Here is a 25729-nt window from a genome sequence, read left to right on the forward strand (position 1 = left end):
AGAATATGTCATTTAAATGTCAAAAAAGATAGTGAAAAGAATGTTTGTGAAGAAACTAGGTTACAAGAAAGATAAGAGCTTTGTAGAACGAGTCTAGCAAAGAACATCAAAAGACAACTAGTGGACTGGAGCATCTCCCACAAGAGGCAGTGGGCATAAATTGTAACCCAGGAGATTCCATCTGAGCATTGGGAAGCACTTCTATGCTGCACAAATGTCACAGCATTGGCACAAGTTGCCTGGAAAGGCTGTGGAGTCTCCTCCTTGGAGGAGCTGTGTGGGCACAGGCTGTGTGGACACAGGTCAGGGCAGTTGGCTTTAGATGAACCTGTTTTGAGTAACCTCTGGATGTGTTTTCCAGCCTCAGCTGGTTTGTGACTATTACATAAGTGACTGCAATTGTTAAATGTTGATATTAACTCTACAGCAATATGTCAGAAGCTTATCAGATCATATCAAAGAGGAGGCTAAATTTTTAATTGGTCTCAATTTATAAATCACGATGTGGGAATTAACTACACTCAAATCTGAAACTATGTGTTGTGAGGATTACTGGATTAAGCAGCTTGTGATACACAGGAGGTGAGTCTAAATAATGATAAAATATGGATTCCCCCTCACCCCCACAGAGACCTTCTAAGTGGTGTTCCAAATTAATTCAATATAATTAATTTTTTATTTTATCAGGAATCTATTTTAGTTAAATAAATACATAAAATGTCATCTGAAATGTGGATAAAACCTGAGTTCCAAGCAAAATTTAAGTTTTCATTTCTGAACTTGCAAATCTCAAACTCCTGTGAACTTCATTGATTGCTTTAACATGGTAATACTCACAGGACAAGAGGATGCCTTTACAAGTTCAGTCTATGTAATAGTCTTAAAATGGTGAAAAATAAACTCTAATTACGCCAAGATCAGTTACTGATCACTGTAATTGATTTCTCTTCTAGATGACAACTGAACATGTCACCCCCTACCACTTATTTCCATAAAGGAAGATCTTATAGATCCACAAAAACTATTTGCAAGAAAAATTCAAGATGCATTTTCCCTTGCTGGCTGGAGTACTGGCCAGAAACTTGTTGGGAGGCTTGGCGAGAAGAGCGCAAAGGGACTTTGATGTCAACAGGATGGGAAGTTTTCATTTGCTCCATTCTTCAGGACAGACCTATCCCTGTGACTATCACTTCTCATGGAACATTTTTGGAATTGTGCACAAACCTGACAGGCCAAACACTCCCTGAAGACATCACCCAGCTGCCAGCTTCTGTGACTTATGTCCAGAAAAACTGAGCTTTGATAATCATGAAATGATTTTTTGGATAGAATATGGGAAGATCAGCTACTTCAGCTGCAGTGATTTAAATTCTGACTTAACAGACTTGGTTCTGCAATGCTACTTTATTTTCTAATTCAATGTGGCAAAATATTCAGTCTACACCTCACAGCTGCACAGGTGATAAGTATAACAAGATGCAGTAACTATGTTTTACCATCTCAGTTGTCATTAACACTTGACTTCAAAGCTATACGCAGTTTTAGCTACCACTTTCAGAATTAAGACTACAGTAGGTGAGAATATAGCTACTAACTGCCTTTTAACAACATATATTTTCTACACGTGTCATTTTGGTGGTTGTCTTTTTCTTAGCTACCTTATTTGTTAACAACTAAACAAAAAAATCCAGCATTTCATATAGCATCATAAACTACACAAAAATGTTTTCTTTTCCACACATCAATGATTTCAGACCTTTGGGAATTGTGAAAATTATAATCCCTGCAGATTTTGCTGTCCACAAAAGGAATCAAATTGTGCCATAAATATTTATATTCTACAGGCACATGAACAAGCTTAAGATGGATACATCTAATGCACATCGATAGCACTCCTACATAAAAGTAATATTCATGCAGCAAAACCAAAGAAAACCTACAGCTTTATTTAGATATATATCAAGACGTGTTCTTAAACACCAAGCACCAGGAAAGATTGTAGTTATGATGATTAGCCTCTGCAACATCATATTGACATTCAGTGGTAGTCAAACTCTTCAGCAAATACTAAGAATTTCTAGAAGAATACCACAGCATGAAACAGAGAGCATACAGTGTCCCTGTAACACAGTATTTAGATCCTCGATGTCTTCTCCCTGCCTAAAATATGCTTTCAATTCTCTTTTACCTACTCCATCTCAAAAATGAAATAGTGGAAACAAAGCAGGTATTGAAAAGGGTGCCAAGATCAATCAAAATGATGGAATCATTTCCTATAGTAGGAAACTAAAGAAACCAGAGGTAGATATAATAGAATTTGTAAACAGTGTGAAAACACAAATGAGACTAGAGAACTGAGCAAGAAAGAAGGTTAGGGGGAGGTAATGTGAAAGACGGGCAATAGTTCTCCAGATTCACTAGTGCAATTCAAGTGAACTTTTTCAATATATATATTAAGAGACCCAGTCTTCCAAGGTTGCAATTACAAAAACACATTTAAAAAAAAAAGCCAAACAAAGATAATTTCTTATATGTCTCTTCATCCATACTCTTGCATTCGCCCAGGAAAAAAATTAAAAAAAAAAAAATAATCATACAACACTATCCACCATCAAATATTTAAAATCTTGGCAAGATGTCACAGCATTCCACATCACTTTTTTTTTTTTTTTTTTTTTGCTTTTTTTTTAATACATCTTCATTTAATAACTGCTCATACAAAGGAAAAAAAAAAAAAAAAGATAGTATTCAAACTGTGAAACAGTCCAGAACAGAACAAAGAAAACTGTAAAGAAGTTTCAAGAAGTGGTCTTATTTTCTGCCACAACTTTGTGGTTACCTAAGCTCATTTCAGAATCACTTTATGACATGAGCTTCCACTCTCCATTCCTGTGCAGATTCCAAAACCAAGTAGAATCTTTCCATTGCAATAAGTAGATCAGACCCTCTAGAATTCTGAAATATGTGACTATTACAGCCTTTTTTTGTAGAAGATAAGTTGTTGCATTAATGTTTTATGGAACTTCAGTCAAAGGGCAAATTCTTATCAAAGGAAAGTGGAGTAAACAAAACACATTCTGCAAAACAATTTGCTTCCTCCTCTGTGAAAGATACTTTCACACCATTCAAATTAAGATTTTCTATCAGAGTTTGCTCATCTCTTCTCTTTCAATTCTATAAAAAGAAAAATTACTAAGGAGCAGCTGCCTGTTCTTCAAGTGCAAAAACCTGCACTATGAATTCTGTTTTTCTTGCTTCACAAGCATTTCCCTTTCTCGACTTTCTTTTTAAATTCATTTTGCACTAAATACAGATTTAAAAAAGAAACCCAACATGTTAAATTTTCAACTCAATCATGTAAGTGGCTTAACAAGAGAGTAAGACAAAATTATGTTGACATATAGAAGTTAACTGATCCCAAAGTAAACTTTACACATTGTTATATTCTTAAGGAATTTGGTAGCTATCGATTTGTTGCTGTCTTTTTGTATTTATTTTTATCCATTCTCATCAATGCAATCTCTATTGAAACATCTTAGAGCAGCTTTTTAAGACTTGTGCAACCCATGCACAGATATATTAATGCATTAATATACTAATGCATAACTCACTAATATCCCAGTAGAGCAGCTTGCTTTATTCCTAATTCTCCTGTAATGCTGAAAATACCAAATCTGTTAACATATTTTGAGGTTTTTTTTTCATCTACTGCTCAGCCTAATGAAATTAGTAAAGATTGTAGACTCGCTGATTCTAGCACAAACTTTTCCTTTCAGCTATCTTTTTTTTAATCCTAATTTTTAAATACAAAATCACAGAACCGCAAGGTTGGAAAGGACCTACAAGATCATCCAGTCCAACTGTCCACCCACCATCATTGCTACCACAAGCTATTAAACCATATCTCAGAGCTCCTCATCCAGATGCCTCTTGAACACTGCCAGGGACTGCAACTCCACCACCTCCCAGCTGCATGTATTACCATAATACTTGTGGGTTTATTTTTTTTTAGTCTTTGTTAGTTTTGCAGAAACATTTGTGAACCCCAACAGGTTTACTTGAAGCAATGAATTTTCTTCTGGTTTGTTTTCCTTTACTTTTAGTTCAGTTGCTCTTAGACATCATCTATCTTGAAGGATTAAGTTCTTTCTACTACTTATAAACACAAATTCATTTTCTTTTAATTGAAGGTCACATAATGAGATGTCTTCTGTTTTCCCTATGGTTCTTGGGTCAGTTCTTGTTCCCTGTAGTGTTAAACATTATCATGTACTATATATTATTCAGTTTACAGGAAAAATGATATTATTTTAATTGATTATAGTTTAGGCTAATAATTCTTTGTTCTATGAGATTCTCTCAAATTTAAATATTATTGTTCTGTAGGTCTGCATCTACTATCATAGAAAGATTGATTCCATTCACTGCAAAGAATTAATTAGGAACTTATTTCTTTAAGATAATAGCACAAACACTACCAAAAGGTTTAAAGCTCCAAGACTGTAAAATTAAGGTCCATGACTTATGCATTTAAAAGAGCTAATGATCTGCATCAACTATGAATGCATCAAATTGCTGAAATCAAAAAGCTCTATTTCTATTTTTACCACAGTCATTGACAGAATAAAGAGACTAAAAGTAGTGCAACATTCATGAATGATTTAGTAAAAGGGGAAGATGCCGACTGCATCAAGATTCAGACATTAGTATTTGTCAGCCAAATGGGACAGAAAGATTCATATTAATGAATACTCAAAAACAGCTGAAATAGAAAACGGAAGTGCTGTCAATGAGCTTTTTTCATTATCTATAGATAACACAAATGTCTCATATGTTTTTCTTATATTTCATAGTACATTTTCTTCTATTTATCATATCCTGTCCTGTGAGATGTAAAAAAACACCTCTGACGTGAAAGAATTAACTGTACTCTGACCAAATGTATAGTCTAAATTTCCCCTTGAGAAATTAAGCACAATGAATGTACTAGACTCCTCTTCTGCAGAAGTCTGACAGCAAAACAAACAACTTCCTGCCATGGACTTCAATAAAATGACTTGACCATATGGAAAGTTAGTATTTTGTAGAACCTATCAATTTTTTTGGTCATTTTTTTCAAGGGTGGATTTCAAAAACCTGTATCTAGATTCTCTAGCTTGGCTCAGACAGCCTTAGGTAGGTCTCTCAGATTCTTGGGTGTCAATTATTTTACTGTTTGTATTTATTTCAAAAATGAACATTAATTACAAATTATATTTTAAAAGACTTTACAATTAATTACTTGGAATTATTAAATGTCAAAACTAAACTGGTGATACAAATAGTATGCATGACATGTATGTACTGACTGAAATTATTTTTATAATGTCAGGCTCAATTACTTTCCAAGGAGGTGCTCTGTCAAAGAAGCACAGATCTGACTGTAGCAAAATCATTTGGAACTAAAAATAAACTAAAACTCATCAAAATCTGCTGCAGAAAGATCTGTAAGTGGAAAAAGTTTGGCACAGCCAATCAAGCAAAAGCAGGTCAAAGTGTTGTGTCAATGAAAGCAGCATAAAACACATTCCATGCTCAGTAAGGGGGAAAACAAATGTCTGAAAATTATTGAGGAATCAAGGGGAATTTCAACAGATTCTTAAGAAAATAAAGCAGCACAGCCTATGACGGATAACTTCAGGAACCACAGTCATTAATTTATAAGAAGGTAGATCCTAAAAACTAGGTAATAAAAATCCCTGAGAAATGTCTCCATTTTCTTTAAGGACAAGTTAAAACCTGATACAAGGATTCCATAATATCTCCACTAAGAAATTCAGTAATAGAAGTCGATTCTTCAAATAATACAATCCACATCACTATTTTAGAGATTAAATGGGATGACTTGAAGTGTGGTCAGAATTAATACAGTGGCTTTGTGAAGAAACTCAGATAAGTACCTGCAACCAAGCAACACAGTATTCTGTTGGTTCTTAGTGAAAATAACTAAGATGGAGAAACATTTGGACATAGTCAAATGAAATACCAACTTTTATGTTAAGTTACTGCAATGCAACACTGGACAACAACTTCCAGCGTTATGAATTCAATGAGTGCTAGAAATTACTTGAATCTAACAAGATTTGTATGTAGATTAACAAGGTACATCAGAGGGACTACCTGTTACATCTAGCCATGACAGTTCTCAGTTCTGAGTTATCTCCTGAAATGAAAGAAATCTCCAGTGAGAATATCCAATAATTAGTTTGCTTTACTGAACCAACAGCATGAAGATCAAATTACTTCACTTTCATGAGCTTCAGGTACTAAAACAGTATTAGTCACTGGAATCATACAGGTCAGTGAATAACTGCCTACTAGGTGGCTAAAGTGATAAGACTTGTCAGTTTAATTGGACTAGAACTAGCACCAAGACAGAATCCATGGTTTTTATCCATATTCACTTGTGTTGCATGCTAATTATATGGTGACAGAAATAGAGAACTTCAAAATAGTATGCTTCCATTTAGATCTACCAACCTACAAGGCACTATTTTCCTACATTCAAATTTTTACCAGAGTATCTGAGGTGCTACCATTTCACCCCCTCCCAAGAAGCATGACAGGTCTTCATTTAATGCCACTAGGAACAGTCACTTGATAGAACACAGAACAACACTATAGGGAGTGAGATAACTTGGAGGAAGGATGAGCTTATTCAGGATCACTGTGAAGCAGGAAAGATTTTTAATTCTGTGCGTCATCTTATTTTGGGCAAGTTGAAAAGTCTTATTTTAATTTCCACTTCTATTTCAATGCAGTAGAACAAAAGAATGAAAACAAAAATAGTTTCAAAATGACAGAAGGTTTTGTTATTTATAAAACACTGAAGCTACCGATTTCATTTCATCCATTTTGATCTCCCTCAAATGACTCTGAAAGTTTTTCTAGAAAAATACTAAAACAAAACAAAAACAAAACTATAGCATTTCTCCAGCTTTATTTAATTTCAACAAAACTGCCTGTTCCAATGATACAAATTTCTCTGTCCTGCTCTTGAAAAAACTGATGGCCAGTTGGAAATTTCTGTGATTCATTCAGTGATATTTAGAATTTCCTAGTCAGGAAACAACCCACTTTTATTTATGTGAAATCAGCTGCACCATAAGGCCCCTAAGTTATGGTAAGCAACTAAGTAATGCAGCTAAATCACATAAATGTGGATTAGGTGGAAATGAAGTTTATTTATGACAGAATTGAACCTGAACACAGCAAGGTTACTTTCAAAAATGAATTTGACTTGGCAGAAAATGTGTGGCTTTAAAAGAGACATGAAATTAAAACTGTTAAAGGTAGAGAAAGAATGAAAACATCCATAGCTAGAACTGCAGCATGCCAGAGAGCAGAACAGACTTACAAGCACAAGGAAAGAAAACCTACTGACCTAAATAAAATACTGACCTGAAGGCTGTGCTGCCATTCAGCAAGACCTGGACAGGCTGGAGAGCTGGGCAGTCAGAAACAGGATGAAATATAACAAAAGCAAGTGTAGAGTCTTGCACCTAGGGAGGAATAATTGCATGCACCAGTACAGGCTGGGGGATGAGCTGCTGGAGAGGAGCTCTGTAGAGAGGAACCTGGGTGTCCTGGGGGACAACAGGTTGACCATGAGCCAGCAGTGTGCCCTCATGGCCAAGAGGGCCAATGGCATTCTAGGGTGCATTAAAAAGAGCATGGCCAGCAGGTCAAGGGAGGTGATCCTTCCCCTCTGCCCTGGTGAGGCCTCATCTGGAGTACTGTGTCCAGTTCTGGGCTCCCCAGTATAAAAAAGACAGGGATCTCTTGGAAAGAGTCCAGCAGAGGGCCACAAAGATGGTGAAGGGCCTGGAGGATCTCCCCTATGAAGAAAGGCTGAGTGAACTGCATCTGTTCAGCCTTGAGAAAAAAAGACTGAGAGCGGACCTGATCCAGATTTATAAATATCTGAGGTGTGGGGGACAAAGTGGCGAGGCCAGACTCTTTTCAGCAGTGTGTGGAGACAGGACAAGGGGGAACGGACAGAAACTGCAGCACAGGAGGTTCCGCACGAATATGCACAAGAACTTCTTTACAGTGAGGGTGACGGAGCAGTGGCACAGCTGCACAGGGGGGTTGTGGAGTCTCCTTCTCTGGAGATATTCAAGACCCGCCTGGGATGCCTACCTGTGCCACCTGGTGTAGGGAACCTGCTTTGGCAGGGGGGTTGGACTCGATGATCTCTTGAGGTCCCTTCCAACCACTATGATTCTATGAAATAAAATGAGTGGCTATTCTATAAAACCACACTTTCAACCAGAAAGTCCAGCCTTTTTGGCAAGCACAACTAAAAACTAAGATTCAGTACGCAGATGACAAAAAGATTATTATGCTGAAAATACAAAAACACATTTATTTGGTTTCTTCAATACCAAAACATAAAAGCAGTATGTTTTTTTAATGAGTAATTTCTGAAATGGGAAATAAACAGAGCAGCAAATCAAAACAGATATTGCAGCTTATCCAGTTTAGTAAAATAAAACTTTTAATAAATATTGTAGAAGAAATAAAATTGTGTGGCTTATATTTTAAAGACTTTCAGGGGAGCAGACAGAACAGAAAACTCCATGTTTGTTCCAAAACTAAAACTCGTAATACAAACAACTGAAAACAAGTATGAACAAGTGAAAACAAGTATGTGAAATCTAGCTAGCTGTATAGAGAATACATCATACTGTAGAAAATTCAAGTTTTGAGTGCAAGTGATGTCAGAATTTCATCAGTGCTGAGGATGTTCTACAAAGAAGATTTCTGTTTGTATGTGAAGCAGCTTTCATTTGACAGGCACTTTCAGGTGCTGTTATAAAATAAATACTATTAACTAGATGTGCAAGCCTTAGAAAATGTCCAGCTTTTTCCAAACACATTTTAAAATGAACAACATGCTGTGAGAGGCTATGTAGTGTTTTATTGCCTCCCATGCAAATGAACTCCAGATTTTTCTCAAATACAAATTCAGAAACCGTTTTCCATGACATTCCTATATTAGATATTTTGACTAGAAACTGAAAAACTATAAAATAAGGCTGAAAAAGTTGTGCAGATGGAAGGTGAATTTGTATCACACAAAAATCTCCAACATGTTGATATGATTAAGCACTCTTACTGAGTTAGAAATTCAGACTAGTCACACATGTTATTTTAGTTTCTCTAAACTTTCTCTGTGGTTGAGGGAGACTCTCTCTGAAGATAATGCCTAACTCCAGAGCTGGTTTGTTCTATAGAGGGCAGTCACTTGCTCTCAATTTCTGCACTGACTACAGTCAAAAATAAGGAAGACTAAAAACTAGCAGCTTCCATTTACTAGTAACATCATTCCACTTTAAACTGGTATGTGGAATGTTCGGCAAGAGCTATTTGAAGAATTCAATATTGTCCCAAGTATATGGCTTTACTGAAATGTTTCAAGTTTAACAAAGAACCCATGGTAACTGTTAACACACCAGAAGCCTTCTAACTAAGTGATCTCAAAATCATTAACCAGTGACTAATTTTGTTTAAGGATGACTAAAGGATAGTGAAACTATCTTGCTTAATGAGAAACAATTAGAAACCTTGTCTTTATATTTGAAAAAATGCTTATATTTGAAATATATTAAATGCATTACAAATCTTACAAATAGTTTGTACATTAAAACACCTTACAAGTGAAGGCACTAGAAATCACTTAATGGGAATTCTAGCACAAAGATCTGTTTAGATTTTATAAAAAAATCCAAACTTGCAGGAAAAACTCCTAAGTATGAAACACTACAAGAGTAAGAAATTACTACTGTAGAAATCCTTCAATGGCACCTTCTGAAAATGAAATTAAGGTGTAGGAAGGGAAATTCTAAATGACTTACCATCCTTTTTTTTGTTTGTTTGCTTGTTTGTTTTTAATTATATATGTATATATAACAACTCTGAAAAACTCAAATGGAAATGCTTTTCCAGAATCACTTATTCTGAAATATATGCAAATTTAAATGAGAGAAAATGCATTTATGTCAACACCCAATGAGCTTCCTGACCCAAAGTGGAATTAAACCTATAGATTACTTACAAATTGGCCTGAGCAACAGAAGGGCAATGTCAGGCGCCTGTGCTGAGGTTGTATATCCCCCCCCATGTCTAAATTTCTGCCTTGCTGGGAAAATAAAGGACATCTAAATAAAAACTAGCCAATAAAATGGCTGCGTTTTTTAGGGTCTGCAGTAGGCAGCACACCCTGCTAACAGAAAGTACTTGTGTCATCGCCTTAAGTAAGAGAGATTAAAGGAAGATGAAGAAAAGGAAGAATAAATTAGAAATAATATGGAATCAGATGTATGAATTCATCTCAGAACTTTCCAGATCATGTCTCTATTTGAGGATGAGAAGTAACATAAAGATCAAGTCACAGTCAATCTGTGGAAGATACATTTATGTGAATTAGCTGAAGTGCTAGCATCGTTGGGTGGGGATGGATGTGAACTGAAACCAAGTTGTAAACATGCATCAAGGAAAGCTGATGGCAATTATCTCTGATCTGTAGCAGTAGGACTGATCTCTGAAAGAAACTTGCCTCAGTCCTGGTCCTATGTACTGTACCAGTATTTCAATAATAATTTTGTCTTAAAGCTTTAAAGAAAAACTACAAGTCTTAAGCATAAGCAGTGCAGCTACAAACAACTTCAGAAATATAGGAAGCTTGGTCTGGGAGGAAGAAAACAATATTTCTTGGCCAGAAAAACCACCTTCCTTCAGAATCAGTCACAGTGACTGAATAACAGAACAGTCATGTTCACGACTTTAAAAAACCTTTCTACTTGACCTCTGATCTTTGGAATGAAAGCAGAAAATATTCCACTGAGAGAAAATCAGCCTTCCATTACCTTTTGCACAATTTACATCTTTCTCTATGAGCTGTTGCACAAAATCTTCCACTGGGTTACGTCCAAAGTATTCCCTTTATTTCCCATTTGGAAGGTATCCATGAAAACCATGCACAAACATACAAACACCATGACTCTGCACTTCTTAGGAAGAAGCATGAATCTTCTCGATCCATCAAAATGCACCTTTAAGTATGGACTAATGCATGGTACACAAAGCAGATCAGCAAGGCTGGTTACTGAATTTTGCTCCCAGCAAGGCTTATATAGTTACTTTTAGTTTTCACACCCAAAAGGTTGAATGCGTGTAATTCTCCCAGTTCTTCCATTACCTTTATCTAAGCAGACAGCAAATGTCCTTAACCTCTAAAGGCAGAAAAATGCAACATCATCCCCAGCATGGACATTATGGTTCCAATTATATGTTGCATGGCTATGCCTGGCAGAACGTGGGAGCTGTATGATGTTTTTTTGTCTTCCTGAGTTGGCAGACAATAAAAATCTGATATATAAATTCCCCCTTTCTCGGTTAATCTAACTGAGTTGTTCACTCATTTTAAGTCCCAGCATTAACAGTTCAATGATCCATTTTTTAAAAGAAGCTGTGAGAGGAAGTGGAACCTAAGCACAGAAGGATCAACTGGGAGTTCTCAAAAGCAATAAAATACAGAAGAAAAAAGTAAATGAGAAACAAAGGATGAAATGGATAGAAAATAATAGAAACACCAGGGAAAAATAATAATAAAGAAGGCTGAAAGTCAAAAATCGGTGGTTCTAAAATTGACTGTTTTTCAGTTCTTCATGACATTCAAAGATGTTCCCTATACGTATCAGTAGTACATTTAGATACTATTTATTTTCTTAAGTATTTCTACTCATTTCACTGGAAATCCTATAGTGAGGAAAGGATGTGGAGAGTTCATTGGCTGCCTACAAAGATAGAAGCCAGCCTTCTCACGAGATGTGTTCAGTCCTAAGGCCTAATGCAAAAAGGCATTTTAATTTAAGTGCGAAACAAGTTTAAAATATGTTTACAGCGCTCTGGGCACCAAGTCAGGCAATGAGTGCTTTTCACAACAAAAATACCTTCTTGTCTGGAACACGCAAGAACAGAGATGTAATACACGCTTGGCCTTCAGGGGTAAGTTAACTGCATAATAAAGAATATTCATTCATCTGTGATGAGAAGGCATGCGGGACAAATACTGAAAAGATGTAATAGTAATAAAATATAAGTAATAATCACATTATTATTACTACTATTATTATTAAAAGGGGAGGGGTGGCTTTGCAGTATTTGTTGCAAAATCTTTCCTACTGGTCACATTATTGGAACAATAGTACCATTTTTTAGTATTTGTTAGTGAATTCTTTATGTGCTGACAGCACAAGTCAGAGAATAATCAACACTGTCTAATAACAGAGACAACAGTTCATTAGCAGGCATCTTTCAGATGTATTAAGTTATATTTGAGGAAAGCTGTGGAGTTGCAGCCAGATTTCAATTCTAACACACTAGTGTACTGAATGATAGACACAAAAAGGTGGGTTTTTTTAGCTTTTGTTTGTTTGTTTGTTTTACAATTCTGAAATTAAATTATTCCAGCAATCAAATCCTATCCAGATATTGCAGAGAAAGAAGGGTAAATGAAAGATTTCTCACTTTCCATTCGGTTAAAAATATTCTTGACTTCAAAGTTATGCTGATTATTAAAATGAATGACAGCAAAAATAGGGTTCATCTTGTTTGTAAAGAAGGAAGGAGAGCAGTAATTTTCAAGGCAGTATCTCTTGGTACCTTTGATACCAGAATTGGAAATCTTCCACTAGAAGTATTAAACTGTAGCACTGCAAACAAATCTGGTGTTGGAATTACAGTGAAATAACCTTTCAGCAGAAAGTACAGCTGAGTAAAAATGGAAAACATGCATTATTAAGGTTAAAGTTGGTAGAAACAGAAAAGAGAAAAATTATATTAAAATTTTCATACATGGAAAAATTTATATAAATGTATCAGCATCTCACTCTATAAACAGGCAGTATTTACATAGTATTTAGAAAACATGTAAGGTTAAAATATTTCTAAATTTTTAGATTTAGATCCAGGTCATCAGAACTAGCTGATTATGAAGGACCTTCATAGTCATAACAATCGAAATTTTATGTGTGTGTGTGTGTGTTTAAAAAAATAAATGAATTAAGATTAAGTTGTATATGCATAGAGAGATCTAATATTTCTGAGGAAACATTAGAAATACCCATGACCCAAATGACTTCAAATGTTTTAATGCTGAACCCTTAAGCTTGATCTGAAATGAACATATGAAGTTTGGAATACTTTTATCAAATTTACTACACATGTCACGTACCAGAAAATTGCTCTCTAATATATGGAATCTAGAAGTTCTTTAATGCGTGGGTGAATTTAAAGGGTGATCACACTTGGCAAACATCTAGAGCAATAGAAAGGCTTGAAAAGACACAAACATTATAAAGATGATCAAAAGCATGAAATTCTCAAAAATGTTTATCATAGCCTTCAGTAAGAATACTCTGCATCTAAAAAAAAAAAAAAAAAGAGAGAGAGAGATCAGAAGCATTGCCTTTCACTATTCATCTTTACAGAATGATACACCAGAATTTCTTCTTTTAGTAAAATTTACATCACAGAATGCTGGACCAAAGCTCAGCAGGGTCTTAATACCTTTTCTTGTAATCACACACTAAAACCAACATGCAATAAGAAAGCTAAATAACAGGGAAGAGACTAAATCTGTAGTGTGAATTGATGTGGGCACACCACATGTTTGCCAAAATGACAGCTCTGAATGGTATTTTTTTTTCTCTTCCTGCCTCTTTACACTTTTATTATATTGACTTAGTAAATTCTGATTTCACTGTTCAGTCATAACACAGACTAAGCAGAACCTCTTGAGCCAGGAATAAGACTCGAAGCAACTTAACAACCAAAGCAGCAGCACAGACTTGTGGAAACGACGAAGAAAAGCTGCTCTACTGGGCTTCAAGAGTACTCTGCTCTCTAGCTCATTGGAAAAAGCAGGTTCAGACAGTTGTTCTCTGTTTGTACAGATCAAAACCAAAGAAAAAGTTGCCACACTGCCTGGAGAATTCATAAAAGCAATTGTTGAAAACATTAACCCAAGATAAAATTCATTGATTATTTTCAGCCATGAGTCATAGTTTGTGTCCTTACAAGGAGTAGGAGCAAGGAAAAGAAGTGTATTATTACTTAGCATTAAAATAAATAGATATTTCCATGACATGTTACGGCTGATACTGAAGTACAGACGTTCCTGTCAGAGAATTTGATGTTATCGTGCAACAGAACACAAAGAAATTCAGTTATATTTTGGAGTATTTGAATGAAAAACTTTGGTTCATGACCTCCTTGCAAGACATTCAAAGCATACGTGCACTACCACACTTTCATCAGCTTACTTATGAAAACTCTTCCTTCAAGTTACTTCCTAGTTTAATAGATGGATTATCATTTCGTGTAAAGACAAAGTAAAGGATTCTCCCCACACACTGAATGAACTGTGTACAATAAGCATATAATCTCCAGCTTCTCTTTTTGAGGTCTATCAAGTACATTCATACAAAAATCACATCACAAGGACAGAGAACTCTTTCTTGCTAGAGCAGAGAAATGAGGTTAGAAATTGATGAACACTGCAATTTTGGGGATCATCAGCTGAAACTACAAATACAGAAAACACCCAGAATCTGTAAAAGTACTTAAATATACATATCTACATAAATATATATGTATATCACTGTTTTGTTTCACATACAGATAAGTAACAACCATATACAAGATTTTCATGATGGCACTAATAATGCAAAAGAGACAAAGATGAGAAGGTAGATGAAAATACTAGCTTAGTGATCCTGAGAAGATTATGAAAGAAAGAGAAAAAAAGATGTGAGCTTAGCAGTGATTAACCAAAACATGATACAAAACTGAATGTGGACAAAGAGTGAAAAGGAAGAGGAAAAAATTACCATGGAACTACAACTGGATTGCACGGTGTTTTTAGGAACCATATTTGATCAAATACATTGCACATCTGATCAATGCTGCTACCTAAGGAGTTAAAAGTTTTGCTGGAAATTGCCATTGATACATTACAACTGAAATATTTGACCACGCTAAAAGAAGCAATCAAGCCAACCAATCCACCAAGCACATTATCAGTAGAGCTGAAATGCAGTGATGTTCCTAACAATGACTCTCCTACAATAACTTTTAATTAAAACATTCATGTACTTACTGCATACTACTGGGAACACACATATGCCTAAGATAAGCATGCAAATTTTTGCTGAATCAAGATATTATGTAACAAGTTTATTTTTATCAGATGTATAACAAGAGAATAATACTAGAGATATTCTTGAATTTGAAAGCTGCACATGTGATTTCACTGACAGCCTGGCTTCCTCGACTTAAAAATTTCCAGATGTCATGGTTTATTAATGGAAAAATTACAAAGATAGGCATACCCTTTATTTGATTAAAAGGAATGAATTAGGGGATAGAATAATACCTTTTAAAATTTTGTGACACAACATGCAGCACTAGAATAAGAGATTCAATTTTCTTTTAGCTATTAATTTGCATCACTCGTACATTGGCTTGTCTAATGGAGGTAACATTTTGTAATAGCTAGATAAATGGGAAAGAAATTGCAACTGAATAGAAATGAGTTCTATTTCTCAATCATTAGCATCTTTCTGTGTAATTTTCAATAAGTGCAAACAGTGTACTTTGGTTTACTCACTAAGAAAACAAAAAACACTTAAATAAAATTTAGGCATCGGTGTCTATCAAAACGTGAGTGGCTGGCAAAAGATCGTGCTGTGAAACAGAAACTTACTAACCAGCAATACAGCATGTGGATGGTTAAAATCGTAGCCTTAATTATAATTCCTTTTTAGTTGCACGTCAACAATGCCACCAATAAAGCACTGTTTCACCTGCAGCACATGCTTGCTAATATGTTTAAATGGGGACCTGGTGTCTGCTTTGGACATACTTGCCTAAGGAAATGAAGCTTAGCTGTCCAGGTTAATTGTTTATAGTAGCGTTCTCCAAACCTCAGGAGTTTCCAACAAATTCCAGGATAAATGCTCAGACAGGCAGAGGAAGAAATCGTCACTGAGAGAAAGAATTAGTCACTTATGTAACACCACTGGCAGTATTCACTGAATTAAAAAACAAAAAACAAACTTCAAGGTAGAAGGGAGCTCTGCAGATGACCTAAGATCAACTCTGTGCTCTAAGAAGGGCCTTCCAGTTCAGTAAAACATACAGTCCATTTTTGAGCATCACTGTGATGAGAGACTACAGAACCTCCCTGAAAACCTGTTCCAGCGTTCAATTAATCTGATTTTTTAATCTTTTTTTTTTAAGTCAGGAAATATTTTTGAATTAGAATTTCCCATGTTGAAACATACCTACAGCCTCTCACCCTGTCTCCACTTTTGCTACAATTTCCACCAGGTACTGTTCCAGGCTTTTCAGGCTTATAGTATAATTATACTTTAATAGAGTAAGAACAAAAAAGGTACCACTCCTTTCTTCTCTGTTCCACTGATAATGGAAAGTTTAGGAAAAGATGTCTTTTTTTTTTTTTTTCCTGGAGAAAAAAAAAAGGATTCTGAAAACACATGCAACTTTCATCAAATAGTTTTCCCAAGAGCAACAAAGTCTCAGTTTATAAGTACCTATGCATTAAAAGATTTTTCAGCAGCAAGCAACTCCTAGACAGACTAAGGCACAAAGATGAATGACCGGAGACTGAAACTAAGCAAAGTCTGACTGAAAATACTGTAAGAGTGAGTGCAATTAATCAATGGAACACCTCACTTAAGGGTATGCTGGATTATCTGCAGAGCATTTTAAATGAAAATTGAACGTCTTTTACAACAATATGGTCTAGCATAGCCATAAATTACTAGGCTGTAAAAGGATACACACTAGACACAAAAATTTGACCTGTGTTTTAATTGGATGTCAAATTAAATGTCAGAGTTGCTTTTTCCGGCCTGAAGATTTTAGGCTGTGCAAATTATTTTCAGCTTCTACAAAACAGCAGTTCCATTAAATTTTGTAAGAACCAGAGTAAGATTGTAAAGAAACTCAGGTGGGACAAGCCCTGTGTGATAACTCTACCCATATTATCTAATTTCCCAACACTTCAAATATTAAGGGCTTTGGCTGGAAGATGACTCTATAGATCTTCGAGCAAAAAATCAGAGAAACCCAACAGTTGCTCAGAAGTAGCATTTACCAGGCACAGGTGTCAGGAGAAGACAACATCTTTTCCTTCTCAGGGAACAAAGATTTGCAGTGTGCCTGCAGCTTCAACAGACTGTGAAAATCAATGAGCAGCACACAAAAAAAAGTCAATTTCCCAAGTAGAACAGTTGGTAGTGAGGACATAGTGTCCACCACATCATATAGATTAGCTCTAAACTGGTCCTGTGGGTGAACAGTGATTTCTGGCTTAAGAAGAACTGTGGCCCTGCAAAACACATTCATCCTGACTCTTCTGTGAGACATCTAGGTCATACACCTCAACACCTCACTGTGCTAATTATGCTCACCTCACTTTTGTCCTAATTATGGAAAGTGGGGAGAATACGAGGTTTTATTTCAAAAACACACTCCAGACCTGAACTGAAATATCATGTAGCTACTGCTCTCTAGTCCTAGACAGCTGGGCCCACCTGTAGTTGAAATGCACCAGAACAATTTTTCTAATATTTTCCTTTTTCTCCATGACTCCATACTTACAGTAATGTCCGTTATGTTTCTGTGAAATCATGGAGTACAGAGGCAAATTCTTTTTTCACAATGCAAAAGCTATAAAGTTACTATAAGAAAAGTCTTTCCCTTAACATGTGATCTGAGAAAACAACGTTCAAACATTTCAAAAGATTATTTCAATTTTAAATTAAAAGTTAAACAAACAAACAAACAAACAAAAAAGCAATAGGATATGATTCCTTCCTCTCTCCTACACTAACGTGCTTTGAGAGACCATTTCCTCTCTGCCTTGCCCCGGAAGATAAATCCACAAGAATAAGTTTCCCAGTTGAAAATTAAATATATTCATCACCTCCAAAGATGAAATATTGTCTTTACTGGAAGAAATTTGCCTGTCTCAAGACTCCTCAAAAATAAGGACATAATGATTCATTTTTTATTGCAGATTTCTGTCCAAAGCCAAGCCCACCAAATTACTAAAAGATCTGAGCAAAGAACGTAGTTGATCATGCTTCTTTCTTTTTTTTTTTTTTTGCAATTATTTTACCCAGTGTACTGTTAATATCTGCTAGAACGTCATTTTGTTACAGTTTCCAGACTAATAATTTCCTTCTAATATGTTTTCCTCAATTTAAGACAATAAGTAGCTTTCTCCGTTATCTACAGGTTTTCTGATATTTTTATCACAAAAAAAAATATTTTAGCATTTTCCATGCTTTTCGTGCAATAGTTGATAAAGCCTTTATTTTCCTACAGAAAATACCTGTGTTCAGTTGACTTGTAAATAAGGTTGGATCAAATAGTTTTGAGGATCTATTGTGACACCATATGTATGACATGCCATATAACTGCCCTGAATTTTATCTTCTTTAAAAAATCATTTGTTCTTGACGTATCAAAGGTATTCAAAAGAAAGCTTCATTTAGTTGTTCTAATTACTGAATATCTCTGCTAGTGAAATGTGCATTCTACTTATAACCTTATATTGTCTCTTTTCCACTTTGAATAATTCAGTCTTCATTATTTTTTTCCCCTGAAGTCTGAAGCTGTTATCAAATGTTCTATAAGCTTCAGCTGACAAGAAGTGTTATCTGCCTGAGGATTTTGTCTCAACAAGTGCATTACAAAGAGCACAGCCAGCAGATCGAGGGATGTGATACTCCCTCTCTACTCTGCCCTGGTGAGGCCACCTTTATAATTGTGGCCAGTCTTGGCTTCCCAGTTCAAAGAAGATAGGGATCCCCTAGAAGCACTCCAGCAGAGAGTCACAAAGTGATAAACAGCCTCAGGCATCTCCTGTAGGAGGAAAGGCTGAATAACCTGGGTCTACTCACCTCGGGGAAAACACTAAGAGGGAATCTGATAAATCTTTATAAATTTCTAAAGGGAGTTAGGAGTCAAAAGGTTGAGGCCAGGCTCTTGGTGGTGGTGCATAGTGATAGGATAAGGAGTCAGTCAAATGTGAACATAGGAAGTTCCATACTAACACGCAGAAGAACTTCTTTATGGTAAGGGTGATGGAGGATTGGAACAGATATCCCTGGGAATTTGTGGAGTTCCCTATGAAGATACTCAAGATTCATCTGGATGCCTTCCTATATGACCTATTCCAGCATACCTGCCTTAGCATGGGGTTGGACTCAATGATCTCGAGGTCCCCTCCAACCCCTGCAATTCTGTTATTCTGTAATTTAGCAGTTGAAATCTTTCCTTATAAAGAAGTCATTTTACTGCACTTTAGCTATTTGCATGGATAGCACTGGATAAAGAACCACTACAAAATTTACCTACTCATCCAGGAATTTTGTGGGTTTGTTTTGGAGTGGGGTTAGGGTTTTTTGTTTGTTTGTTTTGAAGTGCAGCATTCTACTGAGATGACAGGCTAATTATCTACCAAGATTGTAGACACTTCAGAGATGCTGCTCTCCAGAAAAGTATTATCCAGGAGAGATGAGTATGAGATCCATTAAGACATGCTGTTCTCTCAGTATTCAGTATCACTCTGTACTAATGACTTGTTTTTAATTGCCTAACTTTTCCAAGACAAGAGCCTTATGAATGATTACTTAGTTTCTACGTAGAAAATTGTGGGTTTTTTTTCCCCCTCAATAAAAATCATATTTTCAGCAAAGCAAGACCAGATTGGCAGGAGATAGTTTTTATTAATCTATATGGGTTGTTTTTCTCTTTCCCCTGTCAACTTACTAAAATCAAGAGCTGTAGAACAAGAAGGTTCTGAGAAGACCTTATAGCAGCCTTCCAGTACCTGAAGGGAGCCTATTGGAAATCCAAGAAGGGACTTTTTATAAGGATGAGGGGAAATTATTTTGTACCAGAAGACAGTAGATTCAAACTAGATATCAGGAAGAAATTCTTTACTGTGAGGGTGGTGAGACACTGGAATGGGTTGCCCAGCAAGGTTGTGAACGCCCCCTCGCTGGAGGTGTTCAAGGCCAGGCTGGATGAGGTTTTGAGCAACCTCGTCTAAAGGGAGATGTGCCTGCTAGCTAAGGGGCTGGAACTACATTATCTTTAAGGTCTCATCCAACCTAAACCATTCTGTGAGTCACTGCATGATTCTATACATCGTGTGTTCCACTCTGGAAGATTTATTTCAAGAGTAGTCCAAGATGATATAGGCTGATAGTCTTTTAAAATACCAGAGCAGTCTTAGCTTTCTGTTTGTTCCTTTAAAGTTGTCTAGTAGTCTAAAACACTATAATCTATTTCAGTCACAAAGCTCTTTGACCATTATCTCAGGAGACTTAAGTACAAAATTATTTAGAACAACTTGTTCCAAAATACCTAACCATTTATCAGCCTCGTAAGTTGAGAGGTACTGAGTTGCAGAAAAGCTTTAGCACAGTAGAGACTTCAGCATTTGTTTTGTCCTCTGTGCACCCTTAATCACATCAGATTGCTCAGGATCTCGTCACATTCTGAATCTTCCTACCTTCTGATTTCTTTCAGATGTTATCGCTTTCTTCTTTTTGTTCTCCTGATTTCATTAAATGGCAGGCAGTAAGCCAGTTATATTTTTGTTTTCAATCAGGGCAAAATGCAGATTTCTGGTTCTGTATTAATATGAAATAATTCCAAATTATAAATTCTGTAAATGTAAACATCAACACGTATATTTAATAGTCGCTTTTTGTTTCTGCTGTTTAAGAAGCTAAAATTTATAGAACTTAGAGGCTAAGAATGTTTTTGTACTTATAGTAGGACTTTAACATATTTCACCCAGACTGAAATCCTCTACTGCACATCCTCATTGTCCTCTGTATATATAATTGCTACAACTTGAGCTCATCTTGTTTTCTAGTATGATTTGATGATCTTCTACAAACATCAAGAAATAACTTCATAGTGATTACTTACTTTATATTTCTCTAATCTGAGAGTAATGCCTTAAATATTAATTTTCTTTCAAGAGGTCACTGACACAGAAACAACAGAAGTGATGTTTTTGAGTGCTCCTCCTGCCTTTTGCCCATCTGATCTTTTTTTAAAGAGGCTGCAACTGTAGAATTTAAAACTCTAGTCATGCCAGTATTTTCAACAGGATTCATTAACAAGTACCACTGAACTTATAATTACTCATATTTCATCTCATGTAAAACTCAAGTATAACAGAAAAAATGTCTTGACCAAGTATGCATAATATAATGATTGTTTATTAAACACATTCACATTCTCTCTTCCTTATATTCCTTCATAATTGCAGCAGATTCATGTTCTCACCATCACAGTCAATGATAAATCTTCCCCAGTTTCTATCAGTGTGCTCCACAAAGAAAGACAGTTTAATTATTTCTTCTACTTTCTCTTCTTTAAATTTTTAGGTCTGATAAGATTTTTCAAAAGATCTTTTAAACGCAACTGCCTAACACTTTATTGTTACAGCTGTTTGAAAGTGAACTAAGAAGTTCAAGAACTCTGCTTTAGAACAATAGTTTTAATCCTTTAGTAACCACCAGATTCCACTCTGCCACGAGAGGCTGCAAGTTCCAGTTACCTGAATATAAAATGCTACTGCAGTTTTTGGAAAAGTGCTTATTATCAGCTTGGAAGCAGTATGTTTTCATTACTGTCCACAGTCTCAAGAAAGCAATTTTTCCTTGTCTGGGAATAATTTTAAGATGACATAAGCATACATCACATGCTGCACATCTTTTAATGTTAATGTTTACCTGTCACAAGTTTTCTGAAATACATTTACTCTGACAACCTTTTAGTTCTCTCGCCAGTAAACTCAGCAAGAAGTTATATTTTCTATATCCAGCCACAGAAGGCCACATTTGCATCCAAAAATGATCTCGCACAGCTGAGGCAAGCAGCTATTTCCTGTATGACCCAGAAATAGATTAAAAAAATCTAAATGCCTATTTTAATTTCACACTTTTTTTACTGTAAGTTATTATTCTGAATAATTAATGCACTCTCATTTCTACAGTTCAAAAAAATGCTAGAAATTACTTTACAACTCAATCCTTGTTTCTCCCTGATAAATGACAGGACGAGAGGGAACGGCCACAAGTTGCGCCGGGGAAGATTTAGATTAGACCTGAGGAAGCATTTTTTTCTCAGAAAGAGTGGTCAGGCACTGGAATGGCCTGCCTAGGGAGGTGGTTGAGGCACCATCCCTAGCGCTGTTCAAGAAGCGTTTAGATGAGGTGCTAAGGGATTTGATTTAGTAGTTGGGTAGGGATAGTGATAGGAGGATGGTTGGACTAGATGATCTTGTAGGTCCTTTCCAACCTTATGAACCTATGAACCCACTTTGCAGAATTTTTCTGCTGAATCTACTTTAGGACTTCTCTAGAAAATGGCAACAGATACGTGGTTTCACAGCAGCTCAATGCAGAAGTGACACATAAGCTACATAGGTCATTTCAAAAGTAATGCCTCCTATTTATTTCCATGGGAACAACAACTAAGAGCGCAGTAACACTACTTGAAAAAGCAAATTCTCAGCTTCAAGACACTACTTTTCAACACAGTCACCACCATTAGATATGCATTTGCGTGAAGAGTCTGCATGCCATGCTCATAAACTTCTGCACCAGTGAAGGTGATCTACTGGCACTGTCACCTGATGCTGCACTGTGCCCACATCCACTGACTGATCTCTATAAATGTTCAGCAAGTGTCGATGAGTGTCAGTGGGTTCCATTTTTTCCACATGAAGGAATTCAACAACACCTTTGCTTCATCTGCACATTAGACACCATTGTGTCAGACTGCGCTTCTGCTACCACTATTGGCAGGAAGGTTCAGCCTCTGCTGCTACAGCCCCAACATCCATCTCTCACACTGTGGGAAAACGCAACAAAACAGGAGTCATTACTTTTCTAGCAGCCCCCACATTGGAGAAAATTAGAGCAACTCCTATAGTAAACCTGTATACAAAGACTGCACTATCCCTAGTTTAGAGATTACTCTCTTCTCTCAAGCAGTTACAAAGGTAAAAGGAGGAAAGTGTATGTCCATATGTATACACACACTTATATACATTATATATATAAAATATATATACACACAAAATATATGTAAACTGCAGCACTGTGATGAAATAAATCAGTAATGTTTTAGTGAAGGACAAGGAAACAGATCACCTTGAAAAAACTCTATCATTTAGAAATTACTTGAATCTAAAATACAAAGTTTCACTTGCCAGTAATGCCAATGCCTTCAGAATTCTAACGTGTGAAAGATAAAACCATCTCTATTGTTTAAAATGTAATGAGAATGGCCATAGCTCAGCAATGCCAGAATCACAAGATCACAGAACAACAGGAAGCTCAGGATATCATATAGTATATCCCCCTGCTCAAGAGAGGGTCAAATCAATGTTATTTGTATAATTAAATTCTTTGTTGTTCAGAAACACTTATTTGCTCATGGAGTCATATTCAATTCAGCTCAGAGGTTACAGCTCTGTTTCATCATTATCGATCTTAAAGCCTGAAGAAGGATTTGGAAAGGAAACAGTAACAATAAATGCAAAGTGAACTACACAGGATTAAAATAAAATCTGTTCATCATTTTTAGTTGATAAGCAAATCTGTAGTTCCTTCAGACAACCAGTGTAATTTCACTGCTATTAACTTTCTTAGTATAGAGAAGAAAAGCCAAAATTACAGCTGTGGGTTACATTCAGAGAGTCACAGTACAGCTGAGATAGGATAACATTTTATAGACAGTGAAGCCTAACCTCAGGGATCAAAGCAGAGTCAGTATGAGCAGGTTGCTTAGGGTCCCCTCCAGTAACATCTGCACATATTTCCAAGAATAGAGTTACAACAGTTTCTCTAGTTTGCTCACAATTACAGCAAGATTGAATTATCTGCATGTGAGTTAGGGCCTATGGCACCACCCTCTTCTTGTCTTGCCCACAGCAGGTATTCATAACATCGACCTATGTAGCTAATGTGTCACTTCTGCATTGAGCTGCCGTTCACATTTGTGAAACCACGTATCTGTTGCCATTTACTAGAGAAGTCCTAAACATCCCCTTGAGACTTCTCCAGGCTAAAAAGTCCCAGTTTTCTCAGCATCTTCTTATATGAGGGATGCTCTATTTCCTCCATTGCCTCTCTGGCCCTCCACTAGACTCACACCAATAATATGTCCACATCTTTCTTCTACCAGGCAACCTAGACCAGGACACAGCACTCTGGAATCATTTTCACAGGGGATGAGAAGATGGGAAGGATCACCTCCCTTAATCTGCTGCTGATGGTCTGATGGCCTAATGCAGCCATGCCTGAAGTACTGATCATTTCCAAGCATGGAGACTCCATAAAACCTTCAGCCAACTTCCCCCAATGTTCAACTATTTCAAGTGACAAATTTGTCCAATTCTCCACTCAGAATTTCCTTTGATCCCAATTTGAAGTGTCCAGAATGGAATATAAATTTGTGCTAAAACCACAGGGTGCATATAAAACAGGAGCTTATTTGTGCACTGCAAATATAGTTCCCATTTTTTAAAGCTCTAGATATTTGAAGTATATTTCTATCTAAAACATTTGATACATGTTAAGGTATTCGTGTATACAGTTCGTAACCTCTGAACAGAATCTTAAGGTATTTGTCCCTGAAGGAAGTATGTTTTCAAAAAGTTCATGCCATAAATTAAGAACCTATATCCTGATTCAACAGAACAAATATATAAACTGACAGATAATCCCACAAAATAATAAATACTGCCAAACATCAATATTTTAATTGTTTAATTTCATTTACTGTACCTATTTTTATAAATACTTCAATAATCTTAGCTCAGATCTGCATGTTGTGTCATACTTTCATAGAGTCAAACTTAATATGTTTTACCATCAAAACTAAATAAGGATACTGCCACAGAAAAATCTTCATAAGCATTTGGTTTTATGTACTCAAAGCACAGTACAGGATCTAGGAATTAGCACCCCAAGGTATGCATCCTCAAAATACCAACTCTGAACTTGCTTAAAGAAAGCTCAGAAAACAATTATTTCTCTTGCGTGAATTATTAGAATTTTAATTTCTAGACACCACGAATCATAAGAGCTAGAAAATTTTTGGCACACTGAGCCTACCCTTATGATGTCATGACTCCTTTTGCTGCATCTTTTGATAAAATAGTAAACAGTGTGATCATAACATTAAGGCAGAAAAGATACACTATATTCATTCTAGAAAACACTCCTCTGAAGATTCAGTGTAAGCAATCCCTAAATTTTATAATACTCTTCTGCTCTGATTTTTTTTTCTTAAAAGGTTTCCCTTGCTGAATAAAAAACATTCTCCAGTCACTTGTTCCATTCAGCCAAACAATTTGACTGCCTTCTCCTGAACAAACTCCAAAGAATACACAATTTTCTACATGGACATAAGTTCAGATGCATCAAATCTTTCATCTTACATTGAATAAAACTTAAAGCTGACATGATAAGTCACATCCATCTCTTTTGGGAGATACATTTTATTCCTCTATATATTACTTGAAATCTCTAAAAATAAGCTCTAAGCTAAAATC

At 36.0% G+C, this 25729-nt stretch overlaps 1 protein-coding gene across 1 annotated transcript in view; it reads right to left on the reverse strand.

Moving 5' to 3' along the window:
* The window catches only part of GABBR2 (gamma-aminobutyric acid type B receptor subunit 2), a 443392-nt gene that overhangs the window by 301695 nt on the left and 115968 nt on the right, over positions 1-25729 (reverse strand). The window lies entirely within an intron of this gene.

This window comes from Cyrtonyx montezumae, unplaced genomic scaffold (assembly GCF_038088225.1).
Source record: "Cyrtonyx montezumae isolate F1298 unplaced genomic scaffold, pur_monq_1.0 scaffold_8, whole genome shotgun sequence".
NCBI lineage: Eukaryota > Metazoa > Chordata > Aves > Galliformes > Odontophoridae > Cyrtonyx > Cyrtonyx montezumae.